Raw genomic sequence first — 13,365 nt, forward strand, 5'->3', positions numbered from 1 at the left:
TGTGAACATAGAAGCCCATCAATATTATGTGGGGAACATGAAACTGGCCAATGCCAGTCGTCTACTACCTCTTTCCCTCTCATTTCTAGGACCATGTCTACGCAACAAAAATATGCTGCCTGTAAAAAACGGTGCGCTATCACATGAAGCTATAGTTAAATTAAAAAATAGCCCAGCTTGTGTATTTAAAGTAAACTATCTGGAAATATTTCATGTTATCTTCAGTACATTTTACTATTCTATTGATATCTCTTGTCAAACACTAACTCCTTATAAGTATAAACCTATATATACATATATATTCACAAATTTAATATTTTTTTGGTTAATAACAGACCTAAATTTCAGTCTTCTTCTATCAAAACAATGGATGTTTTGTTATTTTTCAAGTATAAATTAATATCATAATCTTAACATACATTTTGACTGCACTCAGAATGTTCTATATACATGCCTTGTGGCATGCAATTAAGTACAATTTTGTCATTGTTATATATTGGTATTTGTAATCAGCATTTATTAATTTGGGTCAACTATATATCTTTATGATGGTCTATTGGGCAAACGCTGCTGCGTATAAAAACAGCTTTTTTCATTCTACTTCACTGCTGGCCATAGTAAGCGAGACAAGCCACCCTCATTCACCTAATGCGAAAATAAAAAAACAAAAAAAGCCTACAGCACCTGGTATTCCCAGGCGGTCTCCCATCCAGGTACTAACCAGTCCCGACCCTGCTTACCTTCTGAGATCAGGTACTTTCAGGGTGGTGTGGCCATAGGCATGAAGACCATTGACTTTGGAGATCTAAGCTTTTTTCATTCTACTTCAGTGCTGACCATAGTCAGCGTGACAAGCAACCCTCATTCACCTACAGCAATAAAGAAAAAGCCTAAAGCAACTGGTATTCAAAGGGGGTCTCCCATTCAGGTACTAACCAGGTCCACCCCTGCTTAACCTCTGAGATCGGATGAGATCAGGTGTTTTCAGGGTGGTATGGTCATTAACATGAAAAGCACTGACTTTGGGGCTCTCAGCTTTCTTCATTCTACCTCAATGCTGGCCTGTTATCTTTCATATAGGTACCCAAAAATAGGCCCTGGTAATATCATACACGTCACCTGCATTATCTCCCGTATACTACACAGTAACAAGCCTTTAGGATTTAACCTTCATCTAGTTGTAGTCCTGCGTGCAGAAGGAGGGTTTCTCCTAAACAATATAGTTCTATAACTTCATCAATAGACTCACACAGTATGAATGAATATTCATAAGAGTTCTTGGAAACCAGGTAGGGGCTACACCACCTTCCCCACCATATCTACGTACAAGGTTCATCCCATACGTCATCCTCAAACCCAACAATCGCTAACACATGAAACAAGGGACAAAGGAACCACAGATACTTTAAGCATAAATACAGCACATCTTGCTAGTGTTAGTTAGAGGGAACCGAGATTTCCAGGCCGACACACTGACCATCGACGCTGAGGCTCCTGCATGCAGACGCTCCAGCTGCCAGTGGTCTGAACATCCCACGTGGGGTGTCCAACTTGAGACCAGGACGGGCTCCTACATTCTCACACTTCAGGTATTGGGGTTCGCTAAATCCTAGAGGGATTCTTGGCTTCACACCTACTCACATGCTAGGAACACTTAGGTACATCTAGATCGGCATTGTAGGAGTATGCGCTTTCTTTTATCATGTATTTTATATACATGTATGCATTTATGATTATTGCAAAATGGTAGAACTGTACTTTCCATTTATATTCACTGTACTGCTTATTATATATATCTGCTACTGTCTAACGGTTGTTGCAGCACATCTATTTTACACTAGAAGAACAATTGTGCAATAAATACTTATTGTAACACGACCAACTGTTTCTTCTGTGTAACTCTCTGAGAACCAATAAGTGAGCACGAGTGACTTAGCAAAAAGTAGTACATTGTTTCCACGATCCTGAGGGATCAGGGTTGTCATGTTCTAAGGTTGCCAGAAACTATTCTCTCCCCGATAAAAGGAGATACTAGTGGCACTGTGAGCTAGCTAATGCAAAAAGGCTAACATATCTGGTGGGGGTGCTCAGAGTCAGTCTGCCACCAAACCCACAGTTCATGTTATCCGAACGCGCAGATTCTGTATAGGGTAGACATAGGAACTATGCGACAGGCCATAATAAGCGAGACAAGCCACTCTCATTCATCTAAAGCAAAAAAAAAACTACAGCACCTAGTGTTCCCAGGTGGTCTCCCATTCAGGTACTAACCAGGCCTGAACCTGCTTAACATCCGAGATAAGTCACGGCCAGGAGCTTTCAGGTATGGCTTATGCATGAAAAGCACTGATTTTAGGTCTCTTAGCTTTTTTCATTCTACTTTAGTGCTGGCCATAGTAAGCGAGACAAGCCACCTCATTCACCTAAAGCAAAAAAAAAGCCTACAGCACCTGACATTCCCAGGCGGTCTCCCATCCAGTTGATAATTAGGCCCAACCCTGCCTAACTTCTGAGATGAGGTGCTTTTAGGGAGGTATGGTCATAGGCATGAAGAGCACTGACATTGGGGCTCTTAGCTTTTTTCATTCTACTTCATTGCTGGCCATAGAAAGAGAGATAAGACACATTCATTCACCTAAAGCAAAACATTTTTTTTTAATCCTACAACGCCTGGTTTTCCCAGGCAGTCTCCCATCCAAGTTCTAACAAGGCCAAATGCTGCTTAACTTCTGAGATCAGACAAGAGCAGGTGCTTTCAGGGTGGTATAGCCTGCCTGACTTTGGTGCTCTTAGCTTTTTCCATTCTACTACATTGCTGGTCATAGTAAGGGAGAAAAACCACCCACATTTGCTTAAAGCAAAACAAAAAAAAAGGCTACAGCATCTGGTATTCCTAGGCAGTCTCCTATCCACATACTAACCAGGCCCGACCCTGCTTAACTTCTGAGATCAGATAAGATCAGGTGCTTTTAGGGTGGTCAGGCTGTAGGCTTGAATAAGAATGACTTTGGGGCTCTTACATTTTTTCATTCTACTTCAGTGCTGGCCATAGTAAGCGAGACAAGCCACTCTCATCCACCTAAAGCAAAACAAAAAAAATACACAAAAAAACCTACAGCACCTCATTTTCCCAAGCTGTCTCCCATCCAGGCACTAACCAGACCCAAAGCTGCCTTACGATATTAGGTGCTTTCAGGGTGGTATGATCGTAGGCATGAAGAGCACTGACTTTGGGCTGCTAGCTTTTTTTATTCTACTTCAGTACTGGCCATAGTAATCGAGACAAGCCACCCTCACTTACCTAAAGCAAAACAAAAACCTACAGCACCTGGAATTCCTAGGCGGTCTCCCATCCAGGTACTAACCAGGTTCAACCCTGCTTAATTTCTGAGATCAGACAAGATCAGGTGTTTTCAGTGTGGTATGGCCATAGGCATGAAATGCAATGATTTTAGGGTTCTTAGCTTTCTTCGTTCTACTTTACTGCTGTCCATAGTAAGCGAGACAAGCCACCCTCATTCACCTAATGCAAAACAAAACAAATAAAATCTACAGCACCTTGTATTTCCAGGCGGTCTACCATACAGGTACCAACCAGGCCCGAGCTTGTTTAACTTCTGATATCAGACGAGATCAGGAACTTTCAGGGTGGTATGGCCGTAGGCTTGAAGAGCACTGATTTTGGGGCTCTCATCTTTTTTCATTCTACTTCAGTGCTGACCATAGTAAGCAAGACAAGCCAACCTCATTCGCCTAAAGCAAAAAAAACAAAGCCAACAGCACCTCGTATTTCCAGACAGTCTACCATCCAAGTACTAACCAGGCCCATCCTCTCTTAACTTCTGAGATGAGACAAGAGTAGCAGCTTTCAGGGTAGTATGGCTGCAGGTATAAGGAGCACTGAGTTTGTGGCTCCTAGCTTTTTTTATTCTACTTTTGTGAATGGCCACAGTAAGCGAGAAAACCACCCTCATTCGCATAAAGAAAAGAAAAAAAAAGCCAACAGCAACTGGTATTCTCAGGAAGTATCCCAACCAGGTACCAACCAGGCCTGACCCTGCTTAAGTTCTGAGATGAGGCAAGATCAGGTGCTTTCAGTGTAGTGTAGTTCCTATATCCCTCATAGGCTCTGCGCATTGGAATAATATACATTATAATTTTGACATAGGACTGAGGTCAGTATGTCTCTATTGAGTACATTAAACTTAATAACTTTTGTGTGCTAGCTAACTCAGAGGTCACTAGAAACATCTCGAATAAACAAGAAGGAATTAGTTTCTGACAACCGCATAAACATGACAACTTTTTTTCCCTTAGAACAATCTCAGAATCGTGGAAACAATAGATAATAGTTTCACTAAGTCAATCATGCATGCTTCGTTTCTACAGAGTTAGACAGAAATAGATAGACGGGCGTTTCAATAAAAAGGTTTATTGAACAGTCTTATTTCTCGTGCAAGAGATATGAACTGCTACAATCGTAAGACAGAATGCTAAGTAAAATATGTACAGCATTAGCAGTAAGATAAAATAATACTGCAATAGCATGGTTTATAGCTATGACAGATATTCATAAAAATACATACACAAATAACACAGGCTAAAATGTTAATACTCATCTGATGCTTCTAGCTAGTTCTACCCCAGTGTACCTAACCTAAGTGTAGTACGAGGTAAGAAGTCTGTGCTATTTGTCTATAGTCTAGTTTAGCTATAGTTGCCAAGATTTGCCAAAAGTCCCTCTAGGTTCTAGTTCGCTCCATACCCTAGCATGAGTGAGGTTGGAATTTTTTTCTGAGTCTCAATCTCTAACACCCCTCAAGGGGAGTCAGAAACACTGGAGCTGGATTCTCTGCGAGGAGGATGACAGCGTCTGGTCAGTGCGTCAGGCAGGAACGTGACTTCCTTCTAAACTTGCCGTGCCGAGCCGCGTCGTGCAAGTAGTAAGCCGAACCATGGTTTGCCATGGTAAGTGAAGGTATATTTATACCTTGAAGGTGTTTAGGAATGCCAGTATTGATGTAAAAGTCGGGCAGAAGAGCATCATGAATGAACTCCTAGGAATAGATGTTCATGCATAATAAATGAGTTCTTGGAGAAATCAATATCCAAGCAAGGGGCAGTCTTAAAGGCTTAAGATTCTGGTTTTCCAAGAACTCGTTGTGACGTAGATGAACAGATGTAGGTGGCCATGCCTGTTTTTGGTTAGCATGGATAATGCTTAAATAAGGGTAGGATTTCTATGCCTAAACATGGGTAATGCGAATTGTGCCTATATAAGGACATAAATCGGGAAACCTAAATACGGTATCTAAATCGACAAATAACACCCACTCCACTTTCGTATGAACGACATTACTAAATTCTAAACATGCTAAACATATCTAAAAAATAGCTACATATGGACGGCTAAGAACACGTCTAAAAATACATTGGAAAAATGCAAAAAACTGTCGCTATGCATAAAAAAGCACAGATGCTGTACATATTAAAGCAGTGTATCATTTCAAGCTTATATTCACATTGAATGCTAAATTAATGAACATACATATATATATATATATATATTTTTTTTTTTTTTTTTTACACACAATTGTCCTGCACGGAAGGAGCACCTTGCCAGCTGGTGCACACGTCGGGATCAGGACAGCGATCTCGGTTAGGTATCAAACACAAGTAAATAATAACGCGGCACTCCTCTCGACGATTAGGATGTTATTTTAATCTCAGATAGTAACCCTCCCTACGCGTTTCGAACTGTAGTTCCTGGTCACGGTAGATTGTTACAATGGTCCTTTTTCCATTTCTTAGCTTTATACATTTGCTGTGAGGTGCCATTATTATTGCATTATGGGTGTTGTAGTTCAAAAAGTGTAAAATGTACGGAATTAACATCATTCCTTTCAAAATAATGGTACTTTTAACAAAAAAGATATTTACTTGTGTTTGATACATATATATATATACACATTATGAAATGGCTCGTAAATACAGAAGAAAATGTCAAGTTACATAAATCAATTGGTATTGACAAGGTGACATATTTTCTATAAAAGTGTATCAAAGAATTCTGTTCTCTATGAATAGTTCTACTATAAGCAGATCACTGTGCCATAAAAAGAAAAACTCAAATTTGAGAGAGAAATGAAAAAATTTAATCAGAGGAAAATTGGCCAAAATTAGTCTTTGTTTTGAAAAATGAAGGCCAAATTCAGAGTCTTCCCGGTACACTGTGTGCTGAATCAAAATGCAGTGTATGGAGATGGAGAAAACATGAAATCTTCTGACCCCGTAGACAAAAAGTTGTCTACCGTTGTAGGTGAAAGTTGGATTACCTCGTTTAGAAGATTAACCGCACATAGATGAGGGGCATTGCCGTCAGCATTGGTCGCATCAGCAATGTTCGTATCGGATGTTACCTGCGTGCCTGTTGTTTCCTCTCATGCCTCAGCAGTAGCAATTTGCGTCTGTGAGATCTCAATGAATGCCGTCATCAGGATTGGTAGCCGCTGGGGACAACACACAGCATGGGCCATTACCGGGTCCAGCAGAGTATCGATATCCATAGGCATGACTGATGGGAGTGTTAGACAGATGTCTAGCATGCATTCTTCACCGCAAAGCAGGCAGCGTAGAACAGGTAAGATGCAATCTTGCCAGATTGGTCTGAATGACAGGAACCATGTGGTATTTAATTCTCGTAGACGAGGTAAACCTAAAATTTGGACGATGCGCTCACGACACTTCTTCTGCTTTAGAGCTCTCTCTATGGTACTTAGAAAGACGCTGGTGATTTGGCTTGCCATATCAGAACAGTAGGAGCAAAAATAGGATCCCTGCAACGAGTCCAAAAAGTAGTGACAGTCCGCCAAACACAGAGTGCACAAAGTTGGGAATTATTCCCAGGACTGCCTGAAAAGGTGCTAACAGTCCAGAACACATGGTCTAAATACATGTACAATACCGCTCGTATCAGACATGTTTAAGATACGTTCCAACATTTCTGAGAAATGTATAGGGCAGTTTGTATTCAAAAGGGCATGTATCTCGGCAGATGTCCTTGCAACTTGTAGATCATAGGTTTCTTTGGCCGAGGTCAGTGGCAGAGTTTGTTGTAAAAGAATGGCTTTCATTCTGCTTAGAGTATCAATTCGTATAGAAGAGATGTTCAGTGAAGGCCATAGAGGCGACTCCATGACTGTCTGCATTTGTGGAAACAAGACTTGCATACAGCAAGTGACCCTGGATGTAACAATTACTAGATATGGGATACCTGGCAACATGCCACAGCAGCTGTGATCATTCAACATGAGCTAACTTCCATTTGAAAGTAGTTCAAAAATTGGAAATAATCACTGCAGCTGGTGAGCCTTGCAGGTGACAGGATGAATTTGTAGTGGAACCATCGCAGGCCCCATGGTAATTAATATCCTGACAAAGGAGAGAACCGCTTAGTGCATTTTCACAGTTTGTACCGCTAAGAAACACTTCACGCCCCCCACTCCAACATCTATGTGTGTAGGGTAAATCCCAAGATGTCTTGATGTATTCTTTACCCAACCTTTCATATTTGCCTGCTGGTATATGTTTTAGGTAATATTGAAAATGGAAAGTTGTAACAGGCAGAGTAATTTTACCATGTATGATCCACTCGGTAGCCGGTTTTTCTGCCACCGTGAATGGTTTTTTAATGCTCAGCGCCGTAAAGTCTGCTCCCCTTGGTGCCAGTCTGATCTGTTTATCAGTGAGATTGAATTCTGAAAACAGTGACGTAGAGTTGATTAAACGCCAAGGCACATAGCCTGAATGCAAGTTTTGGAGCGTCCAGCCTAATAGCATTATAGAACGTAATTGAGACTGACCAAGTAAACTTCTTTTTATCTGACAAGAGTGTATGCATTGCATTTCAGTTTGAATCTGTATCCTGGTTTGGAAGGTGGATGCCTGAGGCAGTGGTGAGCAATATTTTGTGTTGTGTGAGGGTTGCAAAAAGATTTCCTAGTACACTTATGTGAACAATCTAGTGCATGAGAGTGTTTTCCACGGATTTACCTTTTTGCTTACATGTTGCAGCATGACCAAGTCTTGTTCCATGATGTCTATGGCAGAAGACACAATGCTGTCCAATGAATATATCCTGGATGACAGAGTCGTTAACCCATTGTCTACTACAGAGAGAGATTTCTCTAAATTAATATGATCAATTTCTCGTATTCGTTCTGCAGTCTCTGCTTGGGTAATCTTCCATATTTCATTACAAGAAGCGTAGATACCAGCATATATGAAACATTTTTGACGTGGTTTTCTTGGTCCTAGCAAGAATTCCCTAAGGTCTGCGCCTTCTTTAAGTAAAGATAAGTGTTGTTTTACATCCTGCAGTGTAGCTTTCTGTAGCCAATCAAGGCAAAGTTTCCCTACACTGTATGTTGTTACTACCCTTGGATGCTGGCTTTGAACATAGCGTGGGTCTGGCCTATGGCTACTGAAACCCTGTGTTTTGTTCAGGAATCGATCTTGACAGTTGTTTGTGTCTGTGGGCCAGAGCAACAATTTTTTCCATTCTGGATCTGATCTGTTGTGATGCAAAATATTATGTACGTTGACCTCCCCCCGTGTAGTGCTATTACTTGCAGGTATAGGTATGGTCGGTGTGTTCATGTCTTTGATCTTGGCTAATCCAAGGCAAGACGTTTGTTGGACAGTGTCATTCAAAGACAATTTGCTCAGGGATGATACAGTCTCTAAACAAAGCTTCTATACCCTGCACTTGCCAATCTTTTGTACCCCAGACAGATTTTGTCTCAATGTTGTCCTTCCAAAAGTCGAAACCCTGTCTAGACAGTTGGGCAATAAAGGCTGCAGAATAAATCTGTTTCGTATTGGTTAACATATTTTTTGTTCCTTTCTTGTTCACATTCTTAAAATAAAACGATTCTGGATTTGATAAGTTGAACCCTGAAAAATATGGAAATTTCATTGCAAAGGTTTTTGAGCTACCCTTTGGAGGTGTAGGACAATGCTCCCATTGGTTATACCTAAATACTTTTCTAGGTGTTGCAGTTTCATGCAGGAAATTATGACCATAGTGGTTATAACAATACATTTGTTCATAGTCCGATGAACCCTCTAAATATTCATGATTTGTGAATACTGCAGACATTTCTAGATCAGACATCATGTTTTTAACAGTCTCGAAGTCCCAATCACCAGAAAAGATACTAGAGGTAATAAAGTCACTTAATGAAATTATAAATAAATGTGGAATCCTCAAATGTTCCGACAGGCCACAGTTCTGTCCCAAACTATACCATCTGGTATAGGAACGGCTGTGATGTTCACTGCTGACAAGTCTCTTGCTTCACAATGGGATGATTTGTGTGGCTGGAGAAGAAAGTTCACTCTTTTACTTGCTGTGTCCATTTGAATATATCTTGCATTTATCAGAATACTCAGAGTTATTACCAGAGCTAACCAAAGTAGAGAGAAGAATATTCCCAAAACAATCCATAGTTCAATCCATGGTGAAACCAGATAAGTCTTTTTCAGGAGATGAAAAAAGACTGTTGCTTGTTCTTTGAAAGTTCTTTGTGCTGGCGTCTTTTCAGGTTCACTGGGATCCTCAGAAATTGTATCAAACTTAATGAAATAGCGAGAGGCAGTTCTGTCAATGGTTGGAATTGCATCAGGATTTGTTGAATTCGCTGGAACCAGTTGATCACTTGTTACTTCGTTGTAGACATGTGTATCAGAACGAACTGTTATTTGGGTCTCAAGAGGGATGAGCTCCATAGCTTTGTTGCTTAGTCCTTTATTTCTCACTGTAGAATCTTCAAAGGTGGTGAGTCTCTCAGTTTGAACCTCTTGGATTGTAGCTAGCGGAGTGCGCCTGCTACATCGACGGAGTCCACTTGGCCTACTGCTTAGTATCGGCCACATAGTGTGGTTTGATCAGGTCAAATCTTTTCTCCTTTTTACCAGCAAGGGGCGGTAGTAGTACTGTTCTTGATCCGTGGATTGCTAGGACAGGTACTGGTTGTCTGTAAGAAGGCCCAAATTCCTTCTTGTCCGTGATCTTTTTTCTAACTAGATCACCAAGCTTTAGGATCCAGACAGGCCTTGCTGGGACAGTTGGTTTTTCCCCAGTGGTGGTTGGCTTCAGGAACACGTTGCTTTGTTTCGATCTTAGTTCATTTAAGTCCTGTAAAACAGCCAAATGATCTTTGATATCAAACTTTTTATTTTCCACCACTGTGCCTTTCATGTCAAGGTCCGGAATCAACATTCTAGTTCCAAACAGGACTTCATATGGAGTGACACCCCCTAGAGAACTTCTTGGCAAATTGTTTAATGAGCGTTGGACCCCATAAAGATGTTTTACCCACCCATCACCCGAGCCTAATACCCTAGCTGTTATAGACTGCTTTATGTTCCGGTGTTTTTCTTTTCACAACAGAATTTCCCTCCGGGTGGAATGGAGAAGAATACCGCAATACTACACCCTAACTGGCCATAGCTTCTTTGTAAGCTCGAGAGCTAAACGCAGGACCCTGGTCAGAATGCAGTGTGCCAATTGCGTATGTGCAGATAAAGACTCGCAAATCTTTTATAGCAGTTTGAGCGTCAGCCGATCGCTGAGGCCACATCCATAGGAACCTTAATTTAGTGTTTGTGGGATTGCATTTGTCCAAGAGGACGCCTGCACGTAGATAGTCTAATGCTGTCTAATAATGGTGTCTGAACTGGGCTGGCTATGTTGTAGTCAGGTGTCTGGTGGCTTTCTGTACTGCGATCTCTATTGCAGCCTATGCAGTTATTGATGAAGATATGAATCAGTGTATTCATTCCTGGCCACCAGTACGTCTCTTTTAGTTTTAAAATTGTTTTAAAGATCCCTTGATGTGTCAGACCCTCTCCCAGATGTGCTTCGTAAATCAAAGCTGCTCTTCGTTCCATGTTTGGTATTACTCTATCCCCCACTCCAGGGATTCGAGCAAACGGAACATTGTTCGCATCAATTATATATGAGTATTTGAGTGGAAACTTTTTAGGTAACGCTGCACCGCTGCCATTGCTTGAAGCATTGACAGCCAGTATTATTTCACTGTCTATTTTTGAATGAGTGATTGCAGCTACAGAAGCCGTTTACACAGCCCCTTTCGTGGCTTCATCAGCCAATGAATTCCCTTCAACGTGAACGCCATCACGTTGATGACTCAGCGTGTGTATCACGTGAGTGTTTTGTAGTCCGTTTCGCAACTGAACTACTTGTTCCCAAAGCGTTTTATACTTGATTGTGCCACCTTTTGCATCTTTGAAACCATTTTGAAGCCAATTCTGAATATATTCATTGTATGATTGAACACAATAAAAGGAATCGCACACTATGAGTGTGGGGAATTCGCGATCCGTATTTTCAATTGCCATTTTAAATGCTTGTAGTTCAGCTCGCTGAGCTGTACAATCTCCTAGAGATTGCGTTTTTGTGACCATTGGTCTTAATTTGCCATCGAGCATACAACCTTTAACGATCGTGCATGCTGCACTATAAGCTTGCCGACCCTCCGTAGCGGGTTGTGCAGATCCATCAGTATAAATTATCAATTCGGACTGGTCCAGAGGGAGAATTTCAGTAGGCAGAGGAAATTCGTGTTCGTATTGCAGGAATGCTTGTGTTTTTAAATAAGGATCAAAAACACATTCAACATCAATTGCAGCAAGAGAATTAACCCACTGTATCCATCTTGGATGTAAAGCCTTTGCATTCGGAATACTCGCTTTTGTAACTGCCTCTAAGGCTGGTATACGGGTTACAACTATAATGCGTTTCCCTTAGCGAGTGAGAGAAGCCACCCTCATTCACCTAAAGCAAAACTCCCTTGCAGGTACTAACAAGGGCCGACCCTGCTTTCCTTCTGAGATTACATAAGATCAAGTGCTTTTAGGGTGGTATGGCCATAGATATGAAAAAGACTGACTTTGGGGCTCTTAGCTTTATTCATTCTACTTCAGTGTTGGCCATAGTAAGCGAGACAAGCCACCCTCATTCACCTAAATCAAAACAAAAAGCCTACATAGCCTGGTATTCCTAGGAGGTCTTCTATCCAGGTACTAATCAGGCCCATCCCTGCTTAACTGCTGAGATCAGACAAGATCTGGTGCTTTCAGGGTAGCATGGCCGTAGGCATGAAGAGCACTCACTTTGGGGATCTCAGCTTTTTTCATTCTACTTCAGTGCTGGCCACAGTAAGCTAGACAAGTCACCCCCATTCATAAGCAAAACAAAAAGCCGGCATAACCTGGTATTCCTAGGAGGTCTTCTATCCAGGTACTAACCAGGCCCATCCCTGCTTAACTGCTGAGATCAGACAAGATCTGGTGCTTTCAGGGTAGCATGGCCGTAGGCATGAAGAGCACTGACTTTGGGGAACATAGCTTTTTTTGTTTTACTTCAGTAGTAAGTGAGACAAACCACCCTCATTCGCCTAAAGCAAAACAAAATAAAAAACAGAACCTGGTATTCCTAGGCAGTCTCCGATCCAGGTACTAACCAGACCCGACTGCTTAACTCCTGAGATCATACAAGATCAGGTGCTTTCAGTGGAATAGCAGCCTTTAGAATGCAGTTATTACATCGCAGTGCCTCTACATCATCATTTAATCGACTTGCTCTAGATGGCGCTTCAACCTAAGGAAAAGTAAAATGTACTATTCCGACAGCCCTGGCTGGGATCAGGGAGGCAAATGAGCCCTCATCGGGACTTCTAGGGAAGCCCGGCCATCTGGTCGCCCCATTGGAAAGCATTGCACGCGACCAGATGGCCGGGCTCAAATGGACGGGCATCTGGTCATTCTGTGCCCTAACGAAGGGGCAAGCGGGTGCCCCTGCCTGGGGGCCTGGAGCCCCAGCTGGGCCTCCGCCATGGGGGTGCAGGGGAGGCGTGCCTGGTACCAACAGACCCACCCACAGAGCCCAGGGTGGGGAGGCCACCCTCCGCGAGGCCTCAGGGGCCCCGGCCAGAGCTCCTGAACCCATCCAAGTAGGGGGGAGGCTCCCCAGGCACGACAGAATCCCGTCCTGGGACTTTGGCAGATTGGCAGGCTGGGGGACAGGGCCCAGGGCGGGAGCACCTGACCCGGGGTCCAGCTGGGGCTCCCAGGCCTAAAGGCACAGGGGAAGCCACCCTGGGCCCGCAGGACCCTGTCCCGGGCACCCTGCCCACGACAGGACCGAGGAAGGAGCCCGGGGTGGGGAGGCCGCCCTCCCCGGGCCCCTGAGCCAAGCCAAGCAGGGGGAAGCTCCCAGGACATGACAGAACACCGTCCCGGGCCTTTGGCAGAGCGGCAGGCCAGGAGACGGGGCCCAGG

At 42.7% G+C, this 13,365-nt stretch overlaps 6 pseudogenes; all 6 read right to left on the minus strand.

Moving 5' to 3' along the window:
* Positions 1-672: 672 nt before the first annotated feature.
* Positions 673-781, minus strand: LOC146866530 (5S ribosomal RNA; annotated as a pseudogene).
* Positions 782-887: 106 nt separating this feature from the next.
* On the minus strand, positions 888-1,006 carry LOC146866531 (5S ribosomal RNA; annotated as a pseudogene).
* Positions 1,007-2,872: 1,866 nt separating this feature from the next.
* LOC146866532 (5S ribosomal RNA) lies at positions 2,873-2,991 on the minus strand (annotated as a pseudogene).
* Positions 2,992-3,316: 325 nt separating this feature from the next.
* LOC146866533 (5S ribosomal RNA) lies at positions 3,317-3,435 on the minus strand (annotated as a pseudogene).
* A 111-nt stretch (positions 3,436-3,546) lies between these two features.
* LOC146866534 (5S ribosomal RNA) lies at positions 3,547-3,665 on the minus strand (annotated as a pseudogene).
* An 8,399-nt stretch (positions 3,666-12,064) lies between these two features.
* On the minus strand, positions 12,065-12,183 carry LOC146866535 (5S ribosomal RNA; annotated as a pseudogene).
* Positions 12,184-13,365: the final 1,182 nt, after the last annotated feature.

Source organism: Triturus cristatus, chromosome 2_1 (assembly GCF_964204655.1).
Source record: "Triturus cristatus chromosome 2_1, aTriCri1.1, whole genome shotgun sequence".
Lineage (NCBI taxonomy): Eukaryota > Metazoa > Chordata > Amphibia > Caudata > Salamandridae > Triturus > Triturus cristatus.